Below are 7,222 nucleotides of genomic sequence, written 5' to 3'. Positions count from 1 at the left end.
CCACGGGCGAGGTGACCTCGGTGTGGGTCGTCCTCGTCCATGGGCAAGGTAACCCGTGTTGAGACGGTCCTTGCCCTAGGGCGAGGTGTTCGGTCCTTGCTTACGATTGAGACCTCATCCTGACTGATTCTCTTCTCGACGTTCCTCGGTTCGCATCCGCGAAAAATTTTCTTTTACTTGATTAACCGTTTTCCGGGAATGTCTAATTTTCAAGGATCGATCGAGAGTCGGTTTTCCGGGAACTTTCAGGCATTGATTCCGTCGTGAACGGTTTTGACCCCAACAGTTAGCCCCCAGCTAGATAGGATCCGTGGACCTGGGGGTGAGCTTCTAGCTTGCGGTATGACTTGTTTTGATGGAATTAGACGTAATCATTTGCCGAAAGTCCGAAAATGAATAGTAACTTTTTTTCCTATATATAGGTGGAGTAGGTTTTTTTTTTTGTTTTTGCAGCGGACTGTATCCTCCCCGCGACCCCCTGGGACCTGTTTGCTAAGCGCGATCTTCTCCTCAATGGTCCGTTCTTTTGGGATTCCTTCACCCTAGACAGTGGTAGAACCCAGGACCTGGACCAGGACATGGAGCAGACTCAGCATGGTGACCAGGACGATCAGATCAGTCCAGCTGAGTTTCAGCCATTCAACCGTACCAGATCAACGGCCAGAGCCGTGTACCGGATCGACCCGCGTGCACCCGGACGTGACCTAAGGTTGGATCCACGACCTGATGACCGAATCAGCCGAACCACATGCGTTCTTCCCCGACCCATTCGCCATTCTAGAGCCAACAGTCAAGCCAGAACCCGTGATCATCGGGAAGAATCAGATTCCGGACTTAGCCTGTCCTTCCTGGCTCGTTTGGGACGTACAGCATGCCCGGATCAGGCTGATCACGACATTTCCAACCACTTTGATGATTTCATGATGATCGATGTTCCAACTACTTCAAGCCGATTCCGGACTTAGCCTGTCTTTCCTGGTCCGTTTGGGACGTACCGCACGCCCGGATCCGGCTGATCACGACATTTCCAACCACTTTGATGATTTCATGATGATCGATGCTTCCAACTACTCCAAAGGAGGATACTTAAGCTCTCTGAAGATTTGGGTCGAGCTATCTCTTCATCCATTCATGGATCATCGACGATCAACCATGCAGGCAACCTTACCTCCGTCCTGCTCCTTACCGCGGATGACCTGATCACCACAGAATGAACCTAGACATCTTTATGAATCTGGACCATCAACATAAGAATCCGCACCTTGACCAGTCTTAGTCAAAATTCGAAATTCTATGTCTTGTTTTCATTCATTTCTATTTTCTATGTTGTCTTTTCCCACAAATGTCTTTATGTTTCTTTGACTCACAAACCTTATAAGTATGTGATGATCCCTTTAATAAAAACATAATCGATTTTCCTTGCTTATTTTTGAGTCTTCTCTCATTGTTCTTTTCTTAGAACATTCATACTTCTCTTGGTGAGGTCATCTCCAAGCGAACCACTTCGTTGTGTTGGACCGGTGCGTCACATCCGGCAACCTTCGAATCTCTGGTAGTATCTTTGGGTTATTCTGCAACCCTTAGTGTCACCCCTCGATCCATTAGTTCTCATTTCCCTCGGATCTGAGTTCATATCAACCATACCGAAAGAGTGATCCATATTTTGGTTCTATCAGACAGGATCCGAATGCAGTGGCGCTCAACCGATCGCTAGGCATCTTCCGAACTTTACGTGCATCGGACATGGACGAGCCACACCCCGATGTTGTTCCCGATCAGAGGGAGAGAGTTAGGCCCCAAAAGGACAAGGAAATCGCTCTCGAAGACAGAAACTTTGTCTCAGAAGATATTCTGCTTCCCGGATGGAACCTGGGTTTCACCCCGGGTGATGGGAGTGGAACCAGCAAAGCTCCCCTTCCGAACGACTTCTTTTCCAACCTTCCTCTCGGTTTTACTACTCCAGCGTCACTGGATGAAGCTTCGAGGAGAGAAGTGGTCGCGGATGATTCTCGGTTGATCAATGAGGTTTACTCTCTGAAAAATTATTTTTTTGGCGAGTCTTCGTTTGTCGCTTCCATGTTTGACCCTTGATTCGTGTAGGGAATGCGGGTCTTTAATTCAACACTTGACGGAAGTTTAAGAGAGACGCGTGTCGCATTTCAAGGCCGAAGAGATCGAGAGGAAGTTCATCCATTTTCAAAACGAGGTTGCGGAAAGAGAGCGCAGACAGGCTGAGTCCCATTCCCGAGCTCTCATTCGTGTGGAGAAGAAAGGGAGGAGGGCGATTGCTGCTGAGGTAACGAGAAGAGCTACATTGTTTGATGCTGAGTTTAGGAGTTTCAAGGACGCTCAAGACTACGTGGGTAACTTCCGCGAATGCCGTTGTTCGGTTGGTACCCTTTGGAAGTCGCAGAACGCTGATTTCTATTTTCTCTCCGAGGTTACTGAGATGTCGGGCCTCATGGATAGAGTTTCAAGGACGCTCAAGACTACGTGGGTAACTTCCGCGAATGCCGTTGTTCGGTTGGTACCCTTTGGAAGTCGCAGAACGCTGATTTCTATTTTCTCTCCGAGGTTACTGAGATGTCGGGCCTCATGGATAGGTGCGCCTAGGCCGAGTCGATGGTTCCTCCAATCGAGGGGAGGATCCGAGAGCTTTGGGAACCCATCGAGGTTTCGGAGGATGCGACGGAAGCGGGAGCCGATGCTGCGGATAAGGGAGGAGAAGTGGATCAGCCCGCAGACTCATTTGGAGCCTCGATTTCCGGGGAACTTGACCTTGATCTCTGAAGGTCGTCGGGATTGTTTTCCCTTTGCCTTTATCTCAAGATTTCGTGTAGTGTTTTAGGCCGAGAGTGGCCGTTCGTTATTTGAGGGTGCTATGGCCTTGCAAGGTCATTTGACTATGTATGCGGGACTGGCCGTTGGTGGCTTCGAATCCCAGCCGCTCTGGCCTTTTTATATATTACGAATGTTCTTTTAGCATTCTATGGGTTTTAGTTTATACGTCTGCCAAGTGTCGAGGGAAAGACAAGAGTAGTCACTTTGTATCTTAACTCTTAATTTGTCTTTCCGGTCGTTTGCTCTTTCGAGGGTATTCGAAAACGTTTAGGAGTTTAACGAAGTTTCGTGAGCATTTTAGATGTGGACGATGAGACATGTTTTAAGATCTCGTATCAGTTTCGATATCATGCCTTGAGATGTTAATGGACCAGTAAGACTGGGTTTAAGGCAAGACCTAGGTTTACTTTCGGCTCTAAGGCTATGCGACGACTAATTGGCTTTCGTTTTGCCCGTTGGCGAGGAGGGCGATTGCTGCTGAGTTAGCGAGAAGGGCTACATTGTTTGATGCTGAGTTCAGGAGTTTCAAGGACGCTCAAGACTATGTGGGTGACTTCCGCGAATGTCGTGGTTCGGTTGGTACCCTTTGGAAGTCGAAGAACGCTGATTTCTCTTTTCTCTCCGAGGTTGCTGAGATGTCGGGCCTCATGGATGGGTGCGCCCAGGCCGAGTCGATGGTTCCTCCAATCGAGAGGAGGATCCGAGAGCTTTGGGAACCCATCGAGGTTCCGGAGGACACGACAGAAGTGGGAGCCGATGCTGTGGACGAGGGAGGAGAAGTGGATCAGCCCGCAGACTCATTTGGAGCCTCGATTTCCGGGTATCTTGACCTTGATCTCTGAAGGTCGTCGGGATTGTTTTTCCTTTGCCTTTATCTCAAGATTTTGTGTAGTGTTTTAGGCCGAGTGTGGCCGTTCGTTATTTGAGTGTGCTATGGCCTTGCAAGGTCATTTGACTATGTATGCGGGACTGGCCGTTGGTGGCTTCGAATCCCAGTCGCTACGGCCTTTTTATATATAACGAATGTCCGTTTAGCATTCTATGGGTTTTAGTTTATACTTCTGCCAAGTGTCGAGGGAAAGACACGAGTAGTCACTTCGTATCTTAACTCTTGATTTGTCGTCCGTTCGTTTGCTCTTTCGAGGGTATTCGAAAACGTTTAGGAGTCTAACGAAGTTTCGTGAGCGTTTTAGATGTTGACGATGAGACATGTTTTAAGATCTCGTATCAGTTTTGATATCATGCCTTGAGATGTTAATGGACCAGTAAGACTGTGTTTATGGCAAGACCTAGGTTTACTTTCGGCTCTAAGGCTATACGACGACTAATTGGGTTTCGTTTTGCCCGTTAGCGATTTCTACCTGATTCTTTCCGATTAAAGTCTGCGACTGGGCGCTGGCATATATGACTTGTGTGGGAAGAATCGAGCACTCTCCAGAGAACGTCTGGTGTGCTGACCGAAATTTCGGATTTGCTTGTATAGTGCGCTATGAAAGGTTTGACTACAAGTTTAACGAAGAGAACCTTTAGTTTTTATGAAAGGTTTGACTACAAGTTCTTTTTTAGAGAACGATTTCGACTTGTCCGTCGGGGCCAATCGACGGGCATTTTGTATTTTAGAGTCACGGATGGACTGTGTATTTGGAAAATATCTTTCGAGAAATATTTACGACGTCCGGCTTTCTCGAAGATATGTCTTTTGCGGTTAGATGGCTACGATATTCGTTTTATAGAAGATGCGTTTTTCCTGTCTTGCTTGACCATGAGGATGTGTGAATTATGTAGGAATTAGTTTTCGTCCAAGGACTGCTTGGACGGTATGCCCTTATCTTGGGCTTTTCTTAGGCCAGCCTTAGATTACTGTGACTTATTGCATGTGAATCATGAGATCGGAAGAAGGTAGAATTTATTGAAAAAGTTTCGAAAATATCGAGTACATTCATGGATATTTCATATTTTTGCGGGAGTATACGAGTATACGTACCCACCCCCTTTTTTTAACGAGGGGGATAGCTGAACTTGTCGATATGACAAGCTTCCTGCGTACCTCTTTCGAGGATCAAGCCATCTCATAGTTCTGCTTGTTGCTGCGGGTGTTCCTACTCGCTGGATGGGATCGTTCCGGTTACTTCAGCCGTTGGAGGCTTCAGTTGGATCGACGACCGTTTCAGGGGTCGGGCTGTCCGCTGGCAAGGCGATGGACTCGGGGACTAAGTCGCTGTCTGGAGTCGTTGCCTGGTCGGGTGATTCTGGATCACTTTTTATGGAGCTCTCGGGAGAATTTTGAGCTTTCTTAGCCCGCTTCGGGTTGACTGCGGGGGTGTTCCAATTTTGTCGTAGTTTATGCTCGGCCAAGAAGCAGAGCCTGGACTGTTTCTGGCATCCCCAGATTACCGCTGTTCCGTTTGGAGTTGGGAACTTGATGCCAACGTGGTAAGTCGACGGTACCGCTTTCATGGCATTGATCCAAGGAGTTCCCATGATGACATTGTAGATGGCCGGGTTATCGACTACCGCGTAGTCAACGATTTTCGTCACCTCTTTAGCCATCACTGGGAGTTTGATTGATCTGAGGGTCATTGATGTTGCACCTGAGAAACCGGTAAGAGGTTTTGCTTCTGGGATGACTTCTTTGAGTTCAATGTTCATCCTCCGGAGGGTATCGCGGAAGATGGCGTTGACTGTGCTTCCCGTGTCGATAAGGATCCTTCCCACTTCCAGGTCTCAGATTACCAGATCAATAACCAATGGATTCCAGCTCTTCCAAGACGATCTTGTCGTTAGGGGCGTCGTCGGTTGGGGACCAAGCCGGCCAGCTTGAACTCGTCTCAGCCTTCCGTCCATAATCTTTGATCGACGAGTTCATGCTCACTCTTCGACGGTTACTGTCATTTCCTCAATCATCCTGCCTCCTTCCACGTTTCTCGTCTGACTAATTTTCGCGGGTGTCGTTTTCAGGGGACTCTTTATCAGTTTTGGGAGGGAGATCGATATCCAGGAGGAGGTCTTTTATGCTTCGAAATTTCGCCGGCGAGGAGCTTCGCAGCAAGCCTTGCGCCGAGAACCTTGTAGTTCATAGTGGAATGACCTCTGGTCTGGTGGAACTCGCAGTAGGAATTATGCTTGAACTGGTTCCTGGTCCAGGTATTTCCGGAAGTCTTTCCCGCGGAGTTGATAGCGTAATTATGCTCGCCCTAGAGATCTTCTCCCTCGTGGTGGACAAACCTGTCGTTGCGAGGGTTTTTCCTTCTCGTGGACGTCTTCTGCGGGTTGTACTTCTGGAAGAGGAATTTCATCTCTTCTTCCATCATGATGAAGTCCGTTGCCTTGTGAAGAGCGTAATGGATTGTTCTCAGTTTTTCAAGGGATATCCATTGCCGGAGTTTCGACCTGTACCAGAGAGTTTTCCGCAAAGTGTCGACTGCCACTTTGTCGCTGATTCCAGTGACTCTTGCTATTACCAGCTTGAACCTGTTCATGAATTCGCGGAGTGGTTCGTCTTCTTTTTGAAATAGACTCCAAAGGTCGACGTCTGAGGTTTCCCTGTCCATGAACATGGAATACTGTTTGAGAAACTCCGAGGCGAGCTGACGGAAACTTCTGATGGAGTTTCGTTTCATGCGAGAAAACCATTAGAGCACGGCTCCTTTGAGGTTTTAGACTAAGAGGAGGCAGTAGCCAGCGTCTCGTTCGCGTTCCTTTAGTTTACACCTTCCTCGCGATCTGGAAAGACTGCAGATGCGCCTTCGGGTCGGTGGTGCCATCATAGACGGAGATGAGATGTTAGTTTCCGTGATCCGGGTAGTGAACGGAGTTTTCCGCGCTTCCTCGAGAAGTCTGTCGATCTCGGGGCAGCGCTTGTCGCGTGGTGAATCTGCGACTTTACCGCCTTGACTTCTGCCGCAGTTTTTGCGATGTACTCGTAGAGATCATGGATCTCATCAGGATTTCTAGCAGCCTTGTGGGCCTGTCGGCAATGGCTGCAGTGGATCCGAGCCTGATTCTCGGCCAGTTCTTCCTGCTCTACCCAATAGAGGTTTTCTTCTTCCTCTGTCATGGGCCTTTCGAACGACGTGTCCTTTCGAGCGGACTGGCTTCGCGTTCTTCTCGGATGGACGTCGGCATCTCCGTCCGAGTGATCGGACTGGTCGCTTATGTCCAGATCGATCCGCTCGATATCGCCTCCTCGTTGCTCCCGGCGGGAGGTGGAAGGTTCTCCGCGGTCGGTTGTGCGCCTGGTGGGACTGTTTCGTCAGGGTTCTGACCTGAAGAATCCTTGTGGCCCCGCGCGGGATTTACTCCTGGCCTTCGCCGTTAAGGTTTCCACATGTTTTGCGAGAGAGGCCACGAGCTTTCCTTGTTCGTCCGACTTTTTCTGAGC

Source organism: Brassica oleracea, unplaced genomic scaffold (genome assembly GCF_000695525.1).
Source record: "Brassica oleracea var. oleracea cultivar TO1000 unplaced genomic scaffold, BOL UnpScaffold00932, whole genome shotgun sequence".
Classification (NCBI taxonomy): Eukaryota; Viridiplantae; Streptophyta; class Magnoliopsida; order Brassicales; family Brassicaceae; genus Brassica; species Brassica oleracea.
This window is presented reverse-complemented; position numbering follows the sequence as displayed.